General features: G+C 34.3%; 1 protein-coding gene across 3 annotated transcripts in view; it reads right to left on the bottom strand.

Annotated features, from left to right (window-relative positions):
• Positions 1-26,491, bottom strand: part of LOC105214739 (uncharacterized) — a 116,552-nt gene that overhangs the window by 30,464 nt on the left and 59,597 nt on the right. For all 3 annotated transcript variants that reach the window (XM_054226992.1, XM_029041975.2, XM_011188322.3), the window contains one exon: positions 1,031-1,140. The gene's annotated coding sequence lies outside the window, so the exon portion shown is untranslated. The remainder of the gene's footprint in view (positions 1-1,030; positions 1,141-26,491) is intronic.

Raw genomic sequence — 26,491 nt, 5'->3', positions numbered from 1 at the left:
CAACGGTCTATTTGGTTTAGTTTGCCATAAATATTATACTTCACAATAAAATATATAGTCTGTTATTTTTTCCCATCATGCCAAGCACTATAAATCAACTCATTCCAATATACAACTGGAATTAAATTTCATGTAATATATTACAAAATGGGGAAACATTAACTTTTCAAAGCACCAAATACCGAAAATGAGAGCATCAGTGCTAATTGATAATTATTTACGAAAATATAGGTAAGTCTCTCAGACATTTTATAGAAATTCAGAGGGAATTTTTTCCTCTAATAGTGTGCCTCTGTGTCAAAAAAGGGTAGCTCCCATATACCAAATATTAGGGTTTTAAAACATCCATATAAATCGGCTAATATGAGTAATATACTTCGCAAAGGAGCTAATTGATCAATTAACAGGCCTTTTCTCGATTTAGATCGATTTACCATACAAAATAAAAATACAATTTTTCTACATAAATTTTTAAAGACGTTTTTTGTCTGTGAGTTGTTGTTCACGATGGTCGACAGTAGATGTCGCTGCTGGATATAAAAATAAAATTTAAATTAAAAAAAAATGTTTGAAATTTTAGAAATATTTTTGTGCGAACAATGCAATTGTGGCCGAAATTATATTTAAACGTAATCATTAAAACAAAACATGCCAAAGCTTGTTAAGTGTTGCTTCCAATCAACAACAAGATATCAACGTTCGATGAACTTCATCACTTTGAGTCATGATTGGAGATAAATCGGGTGGAGAAAGAGTAGTGAAGAACTTGGAGAACTGCTGGTATCAACTTAGTCTTGACACATATTGCAAGCTATAATGGCATAAATAAGCTATTGTTAGTTATAGTTGTCACCATGTTCAATATCATTAGCTTCTGTGTTGTATTTTGTTCTAATAAAAATTTACCAGCAAACAGGCATGGGGTCTATATTATATTAAGGCAGATTTTAATATAAAATACATGTAGCGAATCAAATCAAATGTACATATTATGACTAAAGTAAACTATGTTTTCGGAAATATTACTTACTCAGAATTATAGAGGTTTAATTTAGAATGAAAGAGTTTCTAGTAGAGCTTTAAGTCTAGCCTTCTTGAATTGATCTCTATTGATTACATTTTTCCCGCAAAATCGATACTCTGTAAATAAAAAAAGAGATAGTATTATTGTTTATTCAATGATTACTTCAATGATATATAACAAATTTAATTCATTTGCTTTATCTAAATATATTTCATTTTTAACATTTTGTTTCGTAAAAAGTATAAAACAATTAATTACCTAGGCAGATTATAAATATTTATTTAGAAGTAAAATACTTTTATATTTTATTTTAATTTTGAATTTTAATTTACTGCAAGTATTTACACTAAACGCATTCATTTAATTTAGGCAAATATTTAAATGCGAAATAACTGTCAATATTCACTTAAATCCGTAGAAAAACGTTTCAGGCGCCGTTGCCTATTTTGAGCGTTAAACTAGTTTTCCCACATAATGCATAAATAGTTTCCAATACAAACGTATCGATATCAGATAAATACCGATTTGCTGTATTTTTAATCCAACAATGCTTATGGCAATTTATTTGCTAAAATGATTTATTTATTTATGGTCAAACAACAAAAGCAACTATTTCAAATGCGCGATGAATCTGTCATTTAACACGAATAATTGATTATGCAATATTTGCTCGTGCCGCTAACAATACACAGCAATTTATATATACACAAGCTAAATATTATAATGCCGAAAGTTTACAATGGTATCAGTAGTTAACTGTAGTTATACGTAATTCAAAATATAATTTAAACTGGCTGAATGGATTGTGACGGGCATTCAAAGGAAATCGCACGACATATAGGAAGTTCTATAATTAAAGTCGGAAAAAAGTCAAAACAAAGATCATTCGTTCATATCTGGTATATAATATAAAATGTTCGAATATCTATCCAAATAGAGGAGCGTTGAAGCGAAAACTTAATTTTTCGAAATTTTATATTTTTTTTAATTATTGTGTACTGTGAAACTTGCTCATGGCATGCCTTCAATAAATCACAACAAAATAGACTTCTAAAAATAAATAGTTGAATGTACTAGAAATCTAAAATTATTGATTAAAAAATGCAAAATGACCCCTTGCTCCAAAAATATTTGTACACACTCTCGTATTAGGCAAATTTCATATGTAATGCACTGGTGGATTACAGTTTGTAAATTTTTTACCATATAATCCCCAGAGTTCAAAGACTTTTTAGAAATACATGTGCTTTTAGTTTTTTTGTCAAAATGAATTATTTATTTTTTGTTGTATCTATATATTTAAACATATTTTTAGAAGCACACATACATTACATAGTTGTTAGTTAGCTATTTTGAAAGCTTTTAAAAAAATATGTAAAATAATGAATTTGACATATTTTAGATAAATCATTCGCGAAAACAACAAGTAGGTAGAAGATTTTGGCACAGTGCATAATTTCCTAAAATCTTCAAACTTTGAAGTTGATATCATAAGAATTTGAGTATATATAACCACTTATTCAAGGAGAGTCCCTTAACACGTTGGCTGCCAAATAATTTAATACTTTAAGATTATAATTGAGAAATTAGCGTAGACCCGCAGAGCAGCATTCCAGTTTCAACTCGATTTATATTCGATTAAAAATTAATGAATCAATTAACTCCTGTGCGAAAAGGCTATAAGTCTCTAATGATGATTTCTTGGGAAACAATTTAAAATTCATTGACTCCTAGATGGTTTTGCAGCGTAGAGGCTAGATTATATAGTCCAACATTACTAAAGAAGTTTCAAATATGAAAAATATAATTATATTTCTATTATTCACAACAAAAGTACTTTTATTGTATTTTTTAAAAAGTCTTACTCATAATTGAGTGGATCACATGCTAACACTTCCTTGCATAATAGCTGCAATTTAATTGGGCTCATGAACATTTTTCCAACATTATTGCCAGAATCGGCACATTAAGTCTTATTTCTTGTTATTTAATTTATGCCAATTTATTATTTTCGGCTTGTCGAAGCGATGTCTGACAGCAGAACAAATGTGCTTTTATGCGACTGGCAAGCGAAATGGCGAGAAAAAGTTGGGTCGACACGGTATAAAAAGCCACTTAGATTCACATCATTAACGGCAGCCAACTTTCAGCCTACAGCAGTGACTACCTCACTTACTTGCCTACCCGTTGCGGCGCCACCCACTCAATCTGGCGTTCCATCCTTCCACGAAATCTCAGCAGACATTTTTTTCGCATTTAAATTCACATTTTCCTCCCATTTTGCCATTTATTTTTTCCGAATATTTTTCAGATTTGGCATTTTGCAGATTTTATTTTTCTATTCTTTCCTCTCCTCTACTTCTTCTTTATGGCAATTTTTGTCTCCTAACCTTATTGTATTCTCTGCTTCAGCCACAGCGGCTGGCTGACTTCTAGTGCCTTCTAACTCAAAGCTTTCGCACTGAAAGTGACAGCTAGCAGACGTTGTGAAGGCAAATCGAAGTATCTATCGGTGTGTTGGTGTGTGTATAACGGAATAAGTGCCCAACCGAATAAACAAGTGGGCCAGGCAAGTTGAAAAGAAATGACCACCGTAAGACGTGCCAAATGTTAAGTGTACCTTCGCAGTGGCGCTTCATTTGAGGTGGTCGAACATCTGCGGAAGAATTGCCGGTCATTTATTGCTGTCCCAAACCCTTTTCTAACACCTTTGAAATCGTCACACCGTCAACATTCCATAATATGTACACTCTGCATTTGTGTTGTGAAAAAACGCTTCATTGACTTTCAAATTTATTGGGCCACATGTAGAAAGTATTTTAGATTTTTTCGCAAATTTTGCATTTTGCTACCAACAAAAAAATCGGCATTTCCGCTTGGAATTTTTCATCCTGAATATTTTTATTTTTGCTTTTTTCTGAAGGCTTGTTCGTAAAATCAAATGGAATGTTTTGATTTCGGTTGTAGCACCATTTGGTGTTGACGGCAACTTTTATGGAATCACTGCTAAAACTTTCTCCCCCACCCCTTCCGCTTCTTTGTTTGCGTCCAGATAATATCAATAAAAGTTGATATGAAACCATGCAATGCGCTCTTCCTGAAAAGCTTCAAATGCAAATTTACCTTGTTGCACATAACTAAATTTCTGTGCGTTTATTAAGTGACATGCCGTTGAGGTGATATCGAGGTCTAATATTCGGAATTCTTAAACAATGCTAAATTAATATTTCGTTAAGACAAAAAAGTACAGAAATTTCAGAACAAGAATATATTTTGGTAGGTGTTTCCATCATTTATACTCGTCATTAATTCGTCTGGAAAATAATTTTCTTATTGCATATGGATTAATTTCAATATTATAGCCTTCAATAAGATTACACCTAGTGGTCCAGATTCAGTGGATTATATAGAATTATGTAGAAAGTTCTCAAGAAACTTCAGGTTGAAAATATTTGAGATAGTGATGAGCGATATTGCTATTTTTTAATCACTGTGATTTCAGTGATTGCTATTTTTAAATCACTGTGATTTTATATTGCTTTGCGATTTCCATTTTTATTGATTTTAACCATATCCAATTATCCTGTTTTTGTAATCTGAATTAACTAATTAATAAATTTTGGGTACATTTAACTGCTTTTGTAATCACCGTACCAAAATTATCGGAATCGCAACTAAAATTGCTACTGTGATCACTGAACAGTGATTGTTACTTTTCGAACTGCTATTGCTGCAGTGATCGAATTAGAATCACTGAACTGCTATATGTATTGTGCCCGAACAAAAGTACTGAACTTCTCTATAGCTACTGTGATCGAACTCAAATTACTGAACTGCAATTGCGATTGTAAATCACTGATATTTACAAAAATTGATCGGTGTTACTATACGCGATTTTTCAATTACAGTGTAAAAATCACCGGAAAGTGAAATATCACTCATCCCTAAATTGAGACATTATCAAAATACCAGTCCGTTTTTATACTCTCGCAACCTGTTGCACAGAGTTTCATAGTTTTGTTCACATAACGGTTGTTTGTGTCACCAAGAAATATGAGAGTTAGATATGGGGTTATATATACATAAATGATCAGGATGACGAGTAGATTTAAAATCCGGATGTCTGTCCGTCCGTCTGTCCGTCTGTCTGTGCAAGCGATAACTTGAGTAAAAATTAAGATATCTTAATGAAACTTGGAACACATGTTCCTTGGCACCCTGAGGAGGTTGCTTTCGAATATGGGCAAAATCGGTTCACTGCCACGCCCACAAAATGGAGGAAACCGAAAACCTATACAGTGTCATAACTAAGCCATAAATAAAGTTATGAAAATGAAATTTGGAACATAGGATCCCATTAGGGAGGGGTACATTTGGATGTAATTTTTTTGGAAAAGTGGACGTGACCCCGCCCTCAAATAAGTTTTTTTGTATATAACTCGCAAACCAATAAAGCTATATAAGCCAAACTTTCTGCAGTCGTTTCTTTTAGCCATTTCCTTATACAGTCCAAAAATGAAAGAAATCGGATAATAACCACGCCCACCTCCTATACAAAAGTTAGGTTGAAAATTACGAAAAGTGGGTTAACTCCCTAACGAAAAACGCCAGAAACACCAAATTTTAATTAAGAAATGGCAGAAGGAAGCTGCTCTGAGATTTTTTTACAAAATGGAAAATGGGCGTGGCGTCGCCCACTTATGGGTCAAAAACCATATCTCAAGAACTATTCGACCGATTTCAATGAAATTCGGTACATAACACTTTCTTGACACCCTGATGACACGGGTGGAATATGGGCGAAATCGGTTCACAACTACGTCTACTTCCCATATAACCCAATTTTGAATTCCATCTGATTCGTTCACTTTATAATGTATTCATAAGGAGCCAATGAAGCTAGCGGAGTAAAACTTTACACAAATACTGAATTTGAGCTGTGACATCACTTGTGGAAAAATTGTCAAAATCGGACCATGACTTTTCAAGGCCCCTGATATCAAACATGAAGAACTCAGTGCCTAAGGTTAATTTTTCACCGAAAATATAGGTAAATCCCTCAGATATTTTAATGTAATTCATTCCCTCTGAATTTTTTTCTTATAACAGTTTCTCTCTGTACCTGAAATGGTAAAAATCGGGTCATAACTTCCCCCAGATCCTATATACCTAATTATAAGTAATATTAAATTAAGTGATCGTATAGTCTTCGATACATTGTATCTTGGTGGTGAAAACGAGTGAAATCGGTTTAGGAATTACCTCAGTCCCCATATACTATTTATGATGATTTTCGTTATTCTATTGAACTTTATGTCGAATATATGGGTCGAATTGTGTTGTCTTTATAAAATTACATCAATAAATTGCGAGAGTATAAAATGTTCGGTTACACCCGAACTTAGCCCTTCCTTACTTGTTCAATATATTACCGTCTAATTTTGAGAAATCGAATACCACTCTAAAGTATAATATCGAAATGAGTTATGAATCGGTTTTTTTTGGTCTAACACTCTTGGAGCCTGCTCGTTTGGACACAAATGATAACCTCCTCAGTAGAAAAGAGATAGAGAGAGTGAAGTATTTTAATTTGTTAAATGTTAAAAACTGAAAAGTAGACTTAGTATGATATGATAGAGTGGAAATCGATCGATAGCTAATGAAACTGTTATGAACTCTGCATAAGCCACGCAAGTTCTAGTTTTTTTTTTTACGAAGATGTACATGCTCCAAAGTACCCATTACTCCAACAATTATATCCTCAAGAACATATTCACAGTCTTAAATAACAGAGAGTCCTTGCATCTAAATTACGATATTCTGAAATTGAACCTTAATACGTACTATGGAAAATCACTTTCTATAAATTAAGTAGAACATGCTTAAAATTCCAAGAAGGCTTACGGAGATTTTTTAATTCTATATTCTCCTATTTCCCCTTCTCTCGACTTTCGCTTAGAACACTCTGATTTTCAGATTCTGTGTCATTTTGCCAGTTTACCGAAATGTGAACTGTTCGGAAGCATCTGTAAAATTTTGCCATCAAAAGAAAAAATTAAATGCATAAAAGACTGTCCAATAGTATTTAGGGAAATAAAAACTTTGTCTTACAACACTTTCGAATAAATCAATTTGCAGTTTCTCTCCAAAGGCTGATGTCTATCCAATTGAACGCGATAAGAACTGAGGTATAAGTGAAAAAATTAGAAGCAAAAAGCTAAAAATTGTAAAAAAGTACGTCGGGAAAAAAGTATCGACCAGAATAAATGGGAAAACCAGGTTTACGTATAAAATAACGCCATATATGTATGTACGTGTTCGTATATGTATATAGTATTTGTATACTTCACTAGACATATCTGAAGATGAAATATGGCAGTGATAAATAACATGATTGATTGAGGGTTTTGCAAAGTCTTTTTGAGTTGGTTGATTTAGATTTGTATTGCTTCTTTGAAAACTCAGCAAAACGGACTTTTTTGTAAAACACGTTCGTTTTATATGACTACTTGAGGTTACAAATTAGACCATTTTAAAGTATCCGTAAACGTATATTTATGTATTATATAAGAGTATAGTTATAGTATTTATAAAAGTATTCAGTTATCAAAACAATTAATAGTTTCCTATCCTAATGAAAACCATGCTCTTAATCAGGCCTTAACGCACCGAATGTTAGTATGCTACCAGTCAGCCATAGCATTGGTCTTTGACTAACGCACCTCCACTTATCGACGTTTACCAGTGTCAATTACTAGACAATTGTCTAGATTGTCAATTAACAAGAAAATTTCTTAATATGTTTGGGTCACCAAAGGATCGTTGCAAGGATGACATGACACCTTGTTTGTATTACTATTATTGCTACTCAGCTCGGCTGATATTTATAACAACGCTCAATTGGCTCCAATTTTGAATACAGTTTTACAAACCAGTAAGGACCAACACAACTTACGGCAAAACTGTCAGCAATGCAAGAGGACCTGCTGAAACCCTTCAAAATTATTCGTACTACAAATTTAAATCTATATAACGGCTCGTTTTAATAAGCTTCCGGTGATCTCTCAGTACATATACAAATATGTTTACTTTCACAGTGGTTTATCAGTTATCCTTACCAGTATACCCCCAACATGTCATCACTCATATCCCACTTTAGGCAATTACAATTAAAGTTACATACTCGTCTGTGTGCACAGTGTAAATCAATATTCACAAGCAACATATGGTATGTATGTAATTAACAAAAGTAAGGCCCAAGCAAATAGACGGTATTTCAAAGTTAATTGTTTTTCACATCTGTAGAAAGAAGGCCTCTGTACAAACACTACACCACTCAGACAAGGAAAAAACAAATTTTATCCAACTTTCAATTTTTTAATAGCAACTGGGTGCATACGCCTTCGGCAGTTAGCAGTTTTTGTTTTGAAGCCTTTTAAAGGCACAGGAGTAAAGCAAACCGTACGAGAGTACTGCATACAAACATACAAACAACTGTATGTATTTGCCCAGGAATATGTGGTACAAGCCGAATAAGCAAAGGTAACAATTAAAATTTCCACACGGATCTGCTCGTTTGGTAGTATAAAAATGCGAGAGAAAAACAGCAAGTAAGGTTGGGTTGGGCTTTGATGAAATCAGTTTGTTAAAAAAAATAGTGAAGACTACATTCTTTAAGTTTTTTTGTTTTTCAAATCTTATATCAAAAACTCTTTGTGTAGTAAGCCATCATCGGACTGGAAAGCACAACCGCGGCGAACGCACGCGAACAATATAGACTATACAGGTCAACAGACACTATTCAAATTGACACAACTAGACGGTCAAGTAAGCTGTCTGGTTTCATTCAATTTGGAAACCGCTAGTGATCCTAGGAGGGGAATGCATGTAGTTAAAATTGAAATTTAATATTTTGAAACTTTTTCATTTGTAGATATGCTAAAATCATTCGGAAACAAATTTCATGTCATGTTACTGAAGTGTGAAAGTTCTTTAGTCACAATTTACTAATTTGTAAAGTTTTGTAGAGTAGTCATTTAGAATACCTTTTATGATTAAGAAACCGTGGCAAGGGTAGACGCAGCTCAATTTATGTAATCTCAAATACATATTGTGATTTTAACCAACGTACGTTATATTTCTGTGGGACAATTCCGCCATTATCTGAGTATGACTTTATTTGTGCCATTAAAATATAATTGACTAATAGTATTTTCATACAACCAAAAAAATTTAGTACATTAACCAGTTTTTGTCATTTGCACAGCCAAGTCTACTCAAGTTTTTGTACATTATTTTTGCTGTTCATACAAATTTGGTTGGTTTAATCAGCGGAATGCAATTTAATCAATAAACACAGTCAAATGTACAGCGGGGCAACAACTCGCAGAGTTTCATCCTGTTTCAACTCGATTTGTATTCGATTAAAAATTAATGCAGTAAAACACTTTTGTATGATAAATCGATCTAAATTTGCGTTTAAAACGAGTAAAGGCCGGTTAATTGCTCAATTAACTCCTGTGCGAAAAGGCCAAATGTACTTATATAAGGTGTTCTGATTTTATCAATTATTCGAAATTGTGATAGATCATAGCTATTACTCCTCTTAAACATAAAAAACAACAGTTTTGATTTTCTGTCCTTTCGTTCCAAAAATACCCTTTTTCACCAAAAATATGTTTTACTCTTCTCGTTGAATGTACATATGTACTTCAAAAGATTGGATAGGAACTTTTATTTTTTGTCAATTGAAGGCTAATTAAGTAATTAGTTAATTGTTTCATGGTATCGGCAGCACTAACATGTATAAATAGAATTCCATCCACCTAGTGCATCCGATCCGTCCGCCAGTGACCACCAAAGGTGCATCATTTGGTTACTATCGATATATGGTACTCATGCGATGTTCGCGCTCCTGGTGACGCATTAGTTTACACTTTCAACAATATCCTATGAAAGCGATAAGGTTGTATCCCGAATAGTTTTTGAATGGCAGCGTTCTAAAGAGCGACATACATAAGCCGCCATAGTTGAAACTTTACACGCGTTTTTCTCAAAACTCCTGACATCATAACTCAACAAGAAATTTACCGACCGACTTCAAATTTAAACTGAATGTTCTTGAATATTTTTAACTATACAATGACCTACGATCTTTTTGTTTGCTGAAAATTGTCTATTTGGCATTAAATAAACTACCATTTTTTTCAGAACTACGCCATTTTGTTAATATTTGATATTTTTCAGAAATCGTCGCTATACATCATCGTATAGGAAATATCTTCAACTTTAATACACTTTTTGAATTTTTTTGTTTCAGATACTCATTCGGCCGGAATCATGTCAGCAGTTGGTGATCTTTTTTTGTTTTGGTACCTCCCAAGACAGCTCATGTAAAAAAAAATCTTAAAATATAGCTGAAATCTACCTTAACATGTCCAAAAAATTTCGAAACATTCGATCGAGTACTTTCTTAAAAAAAATGTCACGAAATTTTGCTGTTTTCTTAATTGGTGAATTATGATCGACTTTAGGCATGGTATTCGACTCGTTGAGTCCAATTTGTTATCCATTAATGGATGACTTTTGTAAGTTGTTCGATATCATTAATTGATGGGATTTGGCTCTTCTGGGCTTATTTTCTTAACATGGATTGTATAACTAAATTCTATATCTAAGACAGTATCGAATTCGAGATAGGATCATGTTTTCGTGCAATCATTTATCAGATCGGGAATATATTAATTATTATTCAGTAGTAAGATACTCCTTTGCGACTTAACCATATAGAGTCGAAACTCTTTTATTGATATATTTGCCTAAGAAATCGAATATTTCACTGCCGCTGGAAGCTAAACACATATCGAAACCCCACACTATTACACTCAAAAAATATATATTATGTATACCGTTACTTGAGTACACACGTGTATATGTGTGTAAAAATATGAAATTATACATAATCTCTTTTTGATTTGTCATGTGCGTTGGGGAAAAAATGGCGTACAAGAAGCAAGACCGAACGACAAGAGCTTATTGAATTCTTCCATGTTTATGTTTATTTATGCACACAAGTAAACCTTTAAATCACATTTAGTATGTACGCGTTTGATCCTTTTTGTCGTATTTTTGTTGCTTTTTTACGTTTGAAATGGGTTATGTGAACTTTACATGGCTTATACGGCATTTAAGCACTTCTACACACGCACACACACACACACTCTCATGTCTCTCATACATATACAATCACATGAAGGGAAAATGCAAATGACAATTTATGCCAACCCGCATTCAATTCGATTCTCGCCGAAAATCGGATTTGCAATCGAAATTTTTCACTGCCAGAGATTTGCCTTGCTATGCATGAAATTTTTATGATTTTTGCCATTTGACATTACGACAATGCCTGCGGCACGAGAAGCTGCATTCGTAAACAGGATAACATATAAATGTGGCACTGTGGTAGGGTGAAAAGGGCTGTGGCAGGAATGTTTGCTGAATTGTAAGTAGATAAAGCACCTGCCATTTAAATGTGTGGGCGGTAAATTTTCCAATTGATTTCGGCAGGGGAATATGCGTGTTCGTGTGAGAGTGTGTGGAAAATAGGATATTGATAAACTGAAAAAAATAACACAACCGAAAATAAATGCTCGGGAGTGAGTATAACTGCGTGCTGCTTTAATTTTATTTGCGTACGATTTGGATGCTTTAAAAGCCACTTCAAGCTTGCTTATGGCGCTTTTATAGATTTTATATGTATGAGTAGGCTCTTAGGACCCGCAAATATTTATGAAAATATTATATATGTTATAACACGTATATCGAGGGAATTATTACCAATAAATATTTATGCAGTAGCTATAATTTGTATATACGAAGAGTACCGTTAGTCCCAAAAAAGTAGCCAATAAACTTGATATTTATTCAGTCACACTGTCTTATTGTCGCTTTCGAATCACCTCATTTAAGTTGAATAGTCAATTTGGCTTAGGCAAATGCTCGCTTTAAACTGCTACTGACCGCACGAAATTTCCGGTTTCCCCTACTTTGGCACCCTTGACAATTTCATTGCTGTTGCCGCTTCCTTTGCCCCGCTCTAAACGCTTTGTTTACTCGCAGTGCAGTGTGTACGATATGGCACAAGTGTCTCTACAAAATATAACTAAACTTAACGCTACTAACCCCATTTTTATGCATCACATCGCTTTATTCCTTCGCAGCACCCTACCGCACACTCTACGTGGCACTTGCCACTTGACAAACAACTGCTGCTGCCCTTTTGCTACCTGCAAGTTCGCTGTCGACTCTCGACTCTTCAGCAAATGAGTTGCTGCGCTAAGTTGTGGCAAAGGAACTGGTAAACACTGGGGAGGAAACACTGCAGTGCCAGTGGCGCCAACAACAACAGAAACTATGAAGATAAACATAGAAAAAATGCAACACAATAAACAACAATCTATGCAAATGCAACAACAAAAAAGTAGTTTAAAAGCAGCAACTGCAAACAAATCAACAAAGGATGATTTTTACTTTGAATAAAATATGAGCGCAAACCGGGGAATAAGAGAGGCGGCACGAGAGCAAACGTTGTACGGTTAGTTTTGGTGTCCGCTGGTGTATGCTCGACAAGTAAAAATGCGTTTTACGGTTGACTTAAGGTGTTCTCGCAAAGTTTTAATTACAGCGGCAATCTGGATCCAAAGGTGGTTTGGTAGTTTATCTTAGACGAATATTGGGAACTACTGAACTTAAAATCAAAAGCTGCCTTTAGAATTAAAATATTTGAACCTCTATCTTAAAACCATTTTTCAACTGTTCAAAGGACTACTCAAAGCTACATATATCACATTATACTTGGAGCACGTACTAATTCTGGCAGTTATCTATACTCTCTATACATATATTTTGTCAAAAAGTTAATCAGATATTCAACAATATTCATCTATATGTGTCCCTAAAGATGTGAGGTTTAAGCGATAGTTTTCAGAATAACTATACCACTGAACTTATATTAGAATATTATTAAAACATCACGATGCAAAGTAATATTTCTTGTAGAAATTATTGTGAAAAAATATTCAAAACTATCGCAGAACTCTTACATATCCCCACAAAGAGACAAATCTGAAATAAATATAGTAGCCGTAGCCGGCGTCGTTTGCAGCAACTCGGATATCTTAAATTGAAAGCGTACAAAATATAACTTGTGAAAGAACTGAAGCCGCTCGACCTTTCCAAGCGATATCGCTTCGCTCTATAGGCTCTCTTTCAAAAATGCTCCGAGCTTTTCGAGCTAAATTCTGATCAGCGATGAGGTCCATTTCTGGCTCAGTCAGTATGTAAACAAGCAAAATTGCCTCATTTGGGACGAAGAGCAACCTGAATAGATTCAAAAGCAGCCTTTTCATCCAGACAAAAAACGGTTTGGTGTGGTTAGTGGGCGGGTGGAATCATCGGTTCATATTTCCTCAAAAATCATGCAGGTGAGAACGTAACCGTCAATGGCGACCGTTATCGCGCCATTATAACCGACTATTTTATGCATGAAATTGAAGCTCATGATCTCAGCGACATTTGGTTTCAACAAGACGGCGCCACTTCTCACATATCGCATTAATCAATGGATTTATTGAGAGAACATTTGGTGAGCAGATACACCGTTAGACTTTTTACTAAGGGGATATGTAAAGTCTATAATCTATGCGTATTCATACATCAAGTCTATTTTCACGAGAACTGAAGTTTACAAAAAATCGTATGGTTTAAGATATAACACTAAGTTCAGTCTGCAGAAGTTTATTAGAATAGCTAAAATTTTTAGAAAATTTTTAGCCACAGATCTATATTTACCTTATCTGTTTTCCTTTTCAAAACTACAGCAGCAGTTAAATATTGTAATCAGCACAATTGAAATCCTTTGGTTATAAATATTCTGATCCCAACTTCAAATCGACGGTCACCCAACTGGAACAATCCAAGTAATTTTATAATAACTTCTGGTACACATACAGATATTAGATTAAGGTGTGGATTTCAATATTCTACAACTTATATATAGAGGAAACAAGGCCCAGAAAATACTGCTTCGAAAATATGGAAACATATTTGTACCGATTTTAAAGCAAGAACAACCGATTTAAAAGTTAGTACCAATTGAATGTTATTTTTACTAGATGTTAATGCAAATCTTGCAATGTGCAACGAAAACAAATTCTTCCAATGAAATTAAGCATTTATTGTTGTACTTATAACTTTACTTAACTATTGAGCATTAAGATTTTATGAAAATTCCCAAACTTCTTAATATGACAAAACTCTCATCTCCACCTCTTAATATGGTGATGGTGATTTAAAATTTAACTCTGATAAACACTGTAACTGTCAAAGCTGTGGCAGCAATTCTAAAGAAGAAATTCTGCTGTTATTTAGTTTTCCAGTTGCTTTTGCAAGTTTTCATCTTCATTTATTCACTTGTTTTTGAGTTTGCGTACAATTTCGTAGTTGCAGTTTTCTTTTTGCGCACTTCTCTTCTCTACTTGATTGTTGCTGTCAGAGGACTGACGTTGACATTAATGTCATTGCAGGGCGCAATGGTCGGCACACAGCTTTGTGGACAATGGGTCAAGTGAATTGTGTTTTAGTAAACTAAAAACTACCAAAGCACACTTTCGGGTGCAACAAAACGATTGCATTTATTTGCCATGTAATGAACGAATGATGGGATTGAGGCTCTAGTTTTCAGGCCGAGTAAATATTTAAATTTCTAAATAATAGAACAAAGTGATCATTTAAAATAGCTGTTATTTGGGGGAACATAGATGTTAAAGGTAAATGGAAGTGCATATAAACATATATATGTATGTAGAAGAGCTTTAATTTGTTTGGGCTTTAAAGAGGAAGGAAAAAATTTGCAGTAAAACTTAAGTTATAGCTTTAAGCTTTTGAGGGTCTGTTGTGAGCCTATACGCCTTTATTATTAAAATATGCAGTTGAACTTCCCTAACTCGTATATGCCTGCTGGTTTCAAGTTCGGAGTCTATTAAATTTTATTTCAGGCTTTCCATCGACATCCGCAGTGATTTCCGGATCTAGCTTTGTGTTTTTGCTGTTCTTAAACTTTTAGAGAATGGTTGCCGAAGCAAAGTAGCGGAGACTGAAAACTAGTCCATAGAAAAATCGTACTATAATATTGATATGGAAGAATTCAAGGGTCGCTACAATCGGTGGACCTCACTCAATGGCATTTATATTGAATAATTGAATTCAATTTTGACAGAAAAATGTATATTTCTTTAAAATATTACGAACTTTTCAGTCAGCATATTCATTCATCATTTTTGTGGTTTGAATATATTTTTCACTTCCGCCACGTTAGCACTTTGTTGCTATATTAATGGTTGATGGCGCTCTAGACCCCACACACGCACTGCGGCTCCCACTTGCCGCCCACATTTTATTGTTATTATTTCACATTTTTATGATTTTTGTTACCGTTTCAATTCGAGTTTTTCGCATCACGCAATTCATGGCACACACAGTTAGTCCAACCTCATCCGTACCGCACGGCCTCCGCGTTGCCCCCTAATGCACGACTTAATGCTGCATAAAAGTCCGCATGCGGATATGTAGGTGGTCCATATCCAGCCGTGAGGAATTATGCTGCGACTTTTTTCGCATTTAGATATTTTGTTATTGTTTTGCCTGCTGGTTGTTATTTTTAATATATATCCGAGTAGATATATATGTATACAATATATTGTTGTGTTTTTCATTCATTTCTCTGTTGAACAACAAACAAAACAGTAATTTCGCTCGACTCTTCTAAGGCGATACTTACTTATGCCATTTTTATTTTTAATAACAACTTCCTGTTGTACTATTATACTGCGTATACCTGACCAACCAACCCCCGACCACTCGACTACTGAAACCCCCCAACCAACCCAGCGAGCGCTCGGCTTTTCAAAGTGAGTGCTTTCTTCATTTTCAACGTCGAAGAGTGGAATTGTGCTTGGCTTCATTTATGGCTGTGTCTGTGCATTGCCATTGTTTTAATACATTGTACACCCCCACTCGGCTGCTGCTCCGCCGGCGCTGCGCGTTGTTGCTATTTTCACCGCTAGTTGAGGTCAACACACAAAATTTTCATTTTTCATCTGTGTGGGTGGCATAATGACCCACAAAATAAAGCAAAAAAGTCGAAAATAAATGGAATGAAAAAAGTGGGTGGGAGCAAACTGCATCGGTTCAGAGAGAGAGAGAGAGAGTGAGTCCTGCTTGTGTCTATAGACACGACTAACGAAAATAAAATGACGGAAATGAAAAATGAAACAAAAGTAGGAAATTATAAGAATGTTCGCCGAACAACAACGGCGACCAAGTGGTTAGTCGCCAACAATGAGAAATTATGCCGTCGCATTCGCAATTGAAGTTGTGTCCAAGTAGTGGGCGGGTGTGTTCGGTTTCGGGTCCGGCGAAATGGTACTTCACAACTAGGAAACCCATTTGTGTTGCTTTATTGTTACCGAATTGTTTGGTCTTTGTTGCCGGTTGTTACTAGTGATCCGCCCGCCTCGCCGCTCGTCTGGCCGAGCGCACTCCGCACTCAGCGCCGAACGCAACTTCTGCCTCAGCTTCAGCATCTTGTACAATGGCTTAAACGTGGGTCCGTGTTTGCCCCGCCGCACGCATTGTTCTTACCAGAGGGGAGCTACTGCACTACCATTATGGAAGCTTTAAATACAGCACAGATATTTTGCACACACTCACTCGAAGCCCGGCATATTTATAATTATTTTCTTATGCTGTCTATACAGGTCACCAAATGGGCAAGTGCCAGGCCAAGTGGGGCCGAGTGGGTAATTGTGAGTATCAAACCAACTTTTGCCGACTATCAAAACTGGTAATTAAAATACTCATTGCAGTTGTTGGGAAGGTGTACGACAAACAGAAAGACGTAAAAGTAGTGTTGGATGAATGTGAAAGGAAAGCGAATATTTCGTTATTATGCTAGTAATATTTATTGTTGTAGGAAAAGTAATTTTGTTCGAAAACAATGCTGCGTGCAACAAAATTGTGTTTTTAATTTCTATTCCGAGGAAATGGCATTCCAAATGAATATATTTGAGAAAGTAATTAAATAAAAAACTGGTAGCATTAATTGAAATGTTTAAAGCATTGTGTGCATTGTCTAATGTAAATGGAATTTAAAATTAAAGTTTCAAGTGGTATTACAGCAATATTATTATAGTTTGGTTCAGTTGCTAGTACTAAGGTCAACATTTTTTAACTGAAAGAAAAATACCTCATTTTTCACACTAGGGTTGGACGGGTAGGACCGATATCACCCATTACTATAACCAAATCACATTATACAAATCGAAATAATTACGTATAATTTTTTTTGTAATATCTTCCTCAACCAATCGAAAGTACATAGGAAAATATACTCGTATGTTAATATAACGCATAACCCAATTTTATACTCTTTGCTGCTTCAATTCAGCATCTCATATACTGATCAATGTAAAAAAAGAAGGAAGAAGAAAATGAAATTAGATAAACGAGGATCGGTAAGAGTTGGACCGTTTGAATCAAGCATATCACAATAAATTCAAGATAACTGTACCATACGTCCGAGACACTCTTTATGCTAAAATTTGTTTCAATATATTCGTTGTTACTATACTGTTACTTCAAACGAAATTTTTGATTTTACTCATATATGATTTTTAATAATTTAAACCCGCCTTGTATAAGGGCGATCGTATTACTTTATATGGCGTTAGAAAAATATGATTTCGTACGAAAATAACGTTTCAGGGAGTTTGGTGATATCTTGACGCAGAAGATCAGCGAAAAGTAAATAAGCCGTATTTTACAGTTTTCCTTCGATAAAATCGTATTTGTGTTTATGATCCCGATTTGTAGCAAGCCAATCAAGCGTTTCGTAAGCTTCGTTCTGGCATTTTTGTTGTCAAAGATGCACTACACTCTGAATGGAAAAATTTCTGAAATGTGATAAAGGGTGCGTTCGCAGCTCTGTTGCATATTTGCCACTGCTTTGCTGATACTCTGTTGATGTGTTTCCTGTTTTGCCAAACAAAATTTGCTTATATGGATCAAAATGGAAATTGATTTTTACTAAATATTAAAGGGAACTTTTCATTGGATGCAATTTTGAAAAAAAGGCGAGTAAAAAATAAAATATTTATAATAACATTTATTCTTCCATTGTATTGTGCATCCCACAATTTTTTGGTCGGAAAGGATGGTTTTGCTATGTGTTTGGTGTGATTGGCAGGAAATCATCTACAATGAGTTACTACTACCTTGTAGTCAAACTCATAATTTGGACCAGCACTATCAACAACCTGTGCCATTGGGAAGCAGTCGCTGTATTTGGCCAGCATCCACCTTATAGTCCGGACCTGGCAATATGTGTATATGACATACTGCTGCCTATGGCGTATGAGATGATGAAAAATTCGCATAAAGAAAGTTTGGAAAAATCGACCAATGTCACGAATCATCGAAAAAAACTGTCCATATTTGATCTGCATCGGATCATCCTAACTATGCTAAATAATACGTGACGATCTTTCTATCTATAACTTATGTTTTTGTTATAATATTGGCGACCTCTTTCTTGAAAAAAACTCATCGGATTCGCTTGAAACTCGCTATTTGATTACGAATCCAGTTTCGGGTTTTCAAATTTCAAAATGGCGAATCCTACTTGATCGGAACAACATCGGTACTTGGGTGTTTTCGAGGTATCTGATTACAAATTTGACGTTACTTTTCAAATATTCAAAATAGGTAAAATCTTTTATTTCCGTCCGTATGTATCGCACAATACAATATGTGAGATATTTTATAATTAGACGTTGATTATCATAGATTAGCGGCAGAACAACTATTATGTTGAGGAGGGAATACACCAAAGCTTACACGTATGAATTATGGACAAAATATATGTGTGCGCTAGATTTTAACAATAAAGATGGTTTGTGAGTTGATTAATATATTAATATATCCAACATATGATACGAAAGCATGATTACTACCTAATATAATATTAAGTCTCGCCAGAAAAGAAGAGAGTTCATAATATTCTAACGAAGAAATAGAATAAGATAATTGCAAACTGAAAATCCAATATGGCTGACATAATATCAATATGACAATGCTTCACAAAGAAATGGACACGGATTTCCGTCTGATACTTAAACAATATTGTTAGCAGACAAACAAATGCAGAATGAATATGACTAAATACAGTTTCATGTGTGCTTTTCTCTCTCAATATACATAGGTACATATGTACTTTTGACAGTTGATTACTTGCCCCATTCGACTTTGGGATTTGGCCCAATTTTTTTCTCTCACTCGCTGCTTTGCATGGCCTGCTTTTATGGTAAATATCCTTAAGGAATATGCGGCAGCAGCAGCAGTCATTCCTTTGTCAGACCTACAAAGGCGTTAGAGTGAAAGTGGAAAAATGAAGAAAAGTAGAAAGCGATGCTCAAAGGCTAACACGTAGGCGAGCAGACGTTCATAGACAAGCGGATATTAAAGAAGCTGCCAGCCACATATGTATGCCTGTGAATGTGTGTGTACGAATATTGATACGGACTTAAGCCGGCGCGTGTAAGCCGTGGACGCATGTTCTCTATGCTGCCTATAACCGTTACTTTTTTTGTGTAGATAGCTTTAAGCATATTGTCCGTAAAATAGTCCATTTATAGTTAGAAGTAGATTTAGTGCTTAACGCAACTTATTCCACTTCCACAGCTAAAGCCGCATACTGCTGGAAGCAGACATAAAAATAGACACATCAAACGAGTGAAGCATAACGACAAAAAATCTCGGTTGTGCGATTAGAGTGGAAATAAAACTCGATGAGCAGCAATGAAGCGATTTGACAAAATGGCAAGGGCATAAAATAAATAGGAATAGGGATCAACTCAACATACATACGTGTAAGTGTGAATGTCTTATTAATGAAAAATACTTATATCAAATTAAATAAAATGCAAGAAGAATAGTTTCTTCGGTATTACATTTATATCATATACGGAGAGAATGAAGAAAGTAAAGGGACAACAGACTCTGTATTTATTGAAATAGATACTGTATATCTGATAGCAAAGATAGAGAGAGAGATAGAAATAGATTGAAAAAGAGAGAAAAACATGATATAGAAAGAGCTCGATAAAGACGTTTTTTACCGGTGTCGTTGCATGTAACAAAGTTTGGATTTTCTGTATTTAAAACTGACATATCCCTCTAAAGATTGCGGATTAGAGGTTAATAAGGATGATAGAATTAGTTCATTCAATATTAAAATTATTCCTTCATGGTTTTGACTTCTAAACCGGTTCGACAAGAATATTTAACTATTTGAGCATGGATAATTATGAAAGATGCTTATCATGAAAGTACTTGCCGATATATACATGCTCTCCTTCTTTGTTTATTTCAAGATATAATTTCTATTAATTCGTTGCCGTTATTGCTGTTAGAAAAACTGATGAATTTTTGGACTTACATATCCACTTATTTTATTAGAAACTTATTAAAAATTTTTTTTTATGAATATTAATGAGCTCCAGGAAAAATTAAACTGAAAAACTAAGTCATAACCTAATTAATATGTTTAATGTGTTTATAGTGATATTTTCTATTTCATCTTCGAGAAAGTGTTCTTACATCTGATCCAAAGGCTTTAATTGGTTCAATTTTGTTAAAGTGCCAAAAGTGTGTTTTTGTTGTGGGATTTCGTGTTGGAACTACGTGAGAGTAACGTTAAATTATCGTTCGGATTTCTACTTTAAAACCATTATGTTGACTCTAGGGGCTTGAAGCATTACTTACTTTTTTATAACCAGTATAATGGGTGACCACATTTTATAATTGACCTAGCAATGCCAGTACGTAACCAGATATCTTAACGCTCAGTAGGTGCAAAGATCCTGAACACCGAAGCTAAAAAAATCCACACTACCAGATTGTTGCGTCTGTCCACAGGTCAGTGGCGGCTACAGCGGGCGTCTGTCTTGCATCAATGCGGCTCGCTTTATAAATCTGATAGCAACGGCATGTCCATATGCCTACCATTTGCAATGAGAAAGAAGAAAAATCCGAATTTGGCCCTATGCTCCAAAAGGATTTAAAGGAAATTATATATATACAAATTCGAAAAACTTTCGATATCCGTTTTTATTATATTTCACTTCAGCTTCATATATGGTATAACCATAAAATTTGTGAACTTATGGGTGTAAGTTTTTATCATGAACAGACGGAGTTCGTGTTTTAGGGTTTCGTTCTGGAAGAGTGCTGAATTCTGAAGCAGAGTGCTTTATTGTGCAATAATCGATCGATCAGAGTTAGGTCCCAAATCCGTCATTTGAAAATATTTGATTCCACGTAAGTCTCTTTTATAGTGAAAAAACTAAATAAGTTCTTTCTACTTTTTTGGTGTCTATCATGGATGTATATCGTATATTTGACTGGAATGGAATATGTAACCAAAAGAATGTATACTTATCAGATAATATTGCTCTATATGCTTGCAGAACAGCACTTTTTCTAAAGTAAGTTTCCTTATTAAATCTCAAAACCTATGCACATTGTTTGTCATTGTCCAAAAGTATACATTGATAGTCAATGAATGCTACACCCACTTCCCGTATAACGGTGTATTTCAAACAAAAAACATTTAATTTTTTGGTAATTTCGAAATCATACACATATCTAGAAGAAAGAAACTTTAATGAAGTATATGCTTGCATTTAACACGTTTTACTGCTTCACATAACACACCAGAATTTTGATTATATGTAAACTAGTTTTATTATAACAATATCGGTATCCTAAAACAACAACGACTTTTCTAATATTTGTAAGCAATGTTTTTCAACTTTTTGATATACAATAAATATAACTTAAATAAATATGCAATTGCTACTTGCCAGCACCGTTCAGCTGAGCACACAACCCCATCGACAGTTTAAACACACGTACAGCGACTCAAACTAGGCAACAAAATAATAAAACCCGCATACAAAGTGAGTGAACGGTTTTGGAGGGTAAGATTAACATTAAGTACGACCACAGGCAATTTTGCTTTAATTTAATACTTTATATGATTTTCACATAGGCATTTAAGTATTATTGCTTATTTTTGATGTGCTATACACTTATGAAAATAACAATGATGGCAATATATGGGAGCCAATATACATAGACTATATATAGATATGGACAATAAGCATAATGCTTTGTGTTGTTATTGTTGATGACACAGCTATTGGCCATTATATTATAGCCGGTTGTGAGTAATAAGCATTCCATATTGTTGCCACACAAATGATTGGCTTGCAATGTTGTTGTATACAAAAATGTGAATGTAAGTATCATATATATGTATACGAGTAGCAACAACAGAAATAACTGTATGAGCAGGTAGTATTTACATACATACATATGTATACAGTATCTACTGGCTATATCTTCCTAAATTTGTATATATGAACCACAGCCATAGTTGACGCCATAGAAGCATAGTTGTGTTCGTGTCACTTAAATTTTATGTTTACGTTCTCTCATAAAATGGCACGCATAGTGTTGTAATGCATTCGTATTTATGCATTTTTCCCCCGTAACTGTTGTATTTGTACTTCAATTTTATTTTTATATTTTACTTATGCTCACGGTGAACATATTTTCATACTAGTGGGTGTTTCCTGTAGGCGTGGGCGTATCCTGTGACAACTCAAACATAATTTCCTTCTATATTAGTATGTGAATGTTTTTTGCGTTTTAGGTTGTGCTAACTGCATGTGTCTTCAAAATAATGATCTGAATGCAAGTATGTGCAGCTTATAGCGTTTTATAAATACATGATTCTATATACTTATGTATATATGTTGATTTTAAATATAAATAAGAACAAGTAAGGAAAGGCTAAGTTCGGGTGCAGCCGAACATTTTATACTCTCGCAATTTATTGATATACTTTTATTAAGATCACACACAATTTGACCCATATATTCGGCATAAAGTCCAATAGAAAAACGAAAATCATCTTATATAGTAATTCTTGCACCGATTTCACTAATTTTCACCACCAACATACATTATATCCAAGATTATAATATGCTCACTTAATTTGGCTAAGATATTTCACATATTAACCGATTTTTAAGGTAATAAGCCCATCGTATTTTTTAAGGACCCATAATTAGGTATATGAGAGCTAGAGGAAGATTCCCTCTGAATTAAATTAAGATATATGAGAGATTTAATATATATATTTAATATATATTTTCAGTGAAAAATTACCCTTAGACACTGAGTTCTTCATATTCGGTATCCGGGGCATTGAAAATTTATGGTACGATTTCGACAATTCACAAGTTATGTCAAGTTATGTTTGTGTAAAGTTTTATTCCGCTATCTGTTCTACCAATTTCGCCCATTTTCCGCATTAGGATATCAAGAAAATATTATATACCGAATTTCATTCATATCGGTCGAGGAGATATGGTTTTTGGCCCATAAGTGAGTGACGCGTCGCGACGCCATGCTTATTTTACACTTTTTTTTAATCTGTGTGCAGCGTTTTTCTGCAATTTCTTCTGTAAAATTTATTGTTTTTGATGATTTTCGTTAATGAGTTAACGCACTTTTAGTAATTTTCAACATAATCTTTCCATGAGAGGTGGGCGTGGTTCGATTTTACCCAATTTCAATAGCAATCTGTACAAGTGTGTACCAAGTTTCGATAAGATATCTTAATTTTTACTCAATTTATCCTTTGCACGAACAAACGTACGGACAGACAGACATCAGGGTTTTAACTCGTCTCGTCATCCTTATCATTTTGATATATACATATAACTCTATATCTAACACGTTTAATTTTATGAATTACAGACAACCGTTATGTGAACAAAACTATACAAATAAAAAATACAGAGAGTAGCAACTTTTGTTGCGAGAGTATAAAAATTCATAAAATTAGCAATATTTTGGCTTTATTTGTTCGCAAATTTTTATGTCATTTAACATTTTTATCGGTCTAATCTTGCAAAATTTTTCCAGTATAGTAAGCTCTATCTCCCCGATAACGTATATTTATTACAAACTAGTCTGTGGAAGCTGTTCTTCTACTGAGATCAATCACTTGACGTACCTTGCGAACAACTGAGAGGCCTTTATATTGATAGAAGTCGTTCCACAAAAGTTCAACCCTTAAACAGTTGGGCTCGAGTGTTCTATGAATTGTTTCACCTTTCTAATGGAACAATTAAGAACTTAAAAGCGACCCGAAAGGCTCATCAGCATAGACATATAATACATTTAGTTTAATATTCGTGACTCTATGCATTCGTGACAAATATAAATGTTAATAATCCCAAAACGAAAATTAAACTCTTTGGTACTGATTCCATCCAGTTAATCATAGTTGAAAATTATTGCAACAAACACGAGCAATAGTTTTAAGCAATTATACCACCTTAAAGTAATTATATCACCTTCAACATTTGCCTCTTCTATTCACTATATTTGAGCTCTTTTCTCTTCTGATAAAAATAATAACAGAACTTTATAACAGAACTCATTCAAGTGACTAAAGTGGTATAACATCTTGTCATTATATCTCTGTTTGAATAAGTCAGTTATTGTATTTTTACCAGAATTATACAGAATTCCGATAAATTATTTTTTTTTTTTTGAGGCGACTATCCAGAATACCTTCCAACGTTCCATTAAAAAACAATACAATTTTATGAAATATGAAGGACCCCACATTTGAGTTCTTCTTATTTGAGCTGATTTAGTCTACTAAAGTCTGTCAATATTTTAGATTGTTAACAGGCTCTCTTTAGCCATATCTAGGTCATCAAAAATAACAAAGGAGTACACTTATATAATAGATTATTGATTCGTTAACACTTTTATTATTTTGAAATGTGAATAACTATACTGTGTAATAGTAAACAGGACATTCTGGTTAATTTTTGTTCAGGAAACCCCAACATTCGGTCCGCTTAAACCGTAAGTAGATCATTTAAACTAAATTGTGAAACATAAAATGCATCCTGTGTTTTTAGCATTTTCATTTAGTGTATATTTACATATTGATATATGTATACATATATCTGTTCATATGAAGGGTTTTATGTCACATATGCAGCTGTTAATGCACACCCCCGCTTATGAATACTAAGTAGCACATATAATCAGCTTTAAAAGCACTCAATGCTCCATTTAGTTATAGGGTGAAGCGCCATTCAATGATATTCAACACATTTCATATATACTTATGTACATCCACTAAGCGCAACATTTGTTCACATTTTTATGTCCCACTTCCAGCATCATATGGACACACACGTATGTATGTATGTATATAATCATTTGAATGCATATAATGCTAATGACTGCTGCCAATCACACTTTTATGCTCAGTTTTTCCCTTGCGCTTGGCCACTCACCTCCTTTATGCTGTAGTTGCTGTTAAATGAAGCGTAGACAGTTTAAAGCTTTTAATTCAGCTTTAATTTATAACTACATTTTTCAATCAACGCATTCTCTTTGTCGCAATTGTTGCCGCGAGGAAAAACCCCCAATGCTGCACGAAAAAATACAATTCCATTTAGCTTTTGTTTATTCACTATGAAATTTCGTTTATTTACATTTCGCATAACCACAGGCAACACCAACAAACGGTGGCAGTTTTTACTTTTTTCGCTCTGCTGTTTCACCTGATTTTTTTGTTTTTGTTTTTGTAGTTTTGCTTGTAACTATTTCTCTTGGCCTTATTTCCTCGTTAACATTTGTAGCTGTTTTGTTACAGCAACCATTTACGCTTGGCAGTCATGAATTGCAACGTTACACGGTACAGCAAAAAAGTTATCCAGCGTCAGTGCTTACGTGGGTTACTGAAATACATTCATATAAAGCATCTAAAATGAGTTAAATGGCTGGCTTATATGATCCAATATGGACCTGCATCAAAATCATAATAATTGTGTTCTCAAAATGCGTCGGAGAAAGGTAATCAATGGCTCTATAGCTATAATTTACAAATAGATTAAATCAATATAGAGCTTTATCCTTCTCTCTTTCGCAAATTCTCATCCAATCTCAGCACAAGAAGGTAACCTATTAATTCGCTTACCCGCATAGATACCATCCTTTATCGTATATGTACGTCACTCCAATAACCTGACTTCTTCTATTTCAATTTCGGTCCAAGATTAAAGTATTTTCTTCTGTGTATGGTCCACGAAATTGCATCACCAACATATTTCTGTCAACCGAATTTCCATTTTTGCTTGTGACAACTTAATCGGTTGTGATCAGTTTGAAACCCTACACGTAATATCTGATTATCTAGAGGGAGGTTGATAACTCGTGAAACTTTACAGGATCTATCTTCCCAGAAATAGT

This window comes from Zeugodacus cucurbitae, chromosome 3 (assembly GCF_028554725.1).
Source record: "Zeugodacus cucurbitae isolate PBARC_wt_2022May chromosome 3, idZeuCucr1.2, whole genome shotgun sequence".
Classification (NCBI taxonomy): Eukaryota; Metazoa; Arthropoda; class Insecta; order Diptera; family Tephritidae; genus Zeugodacus; species Zeugodacus cucurbitae.
This window is presented reverse-complemented; position numbering and strand designations above follow the sequence as displayed.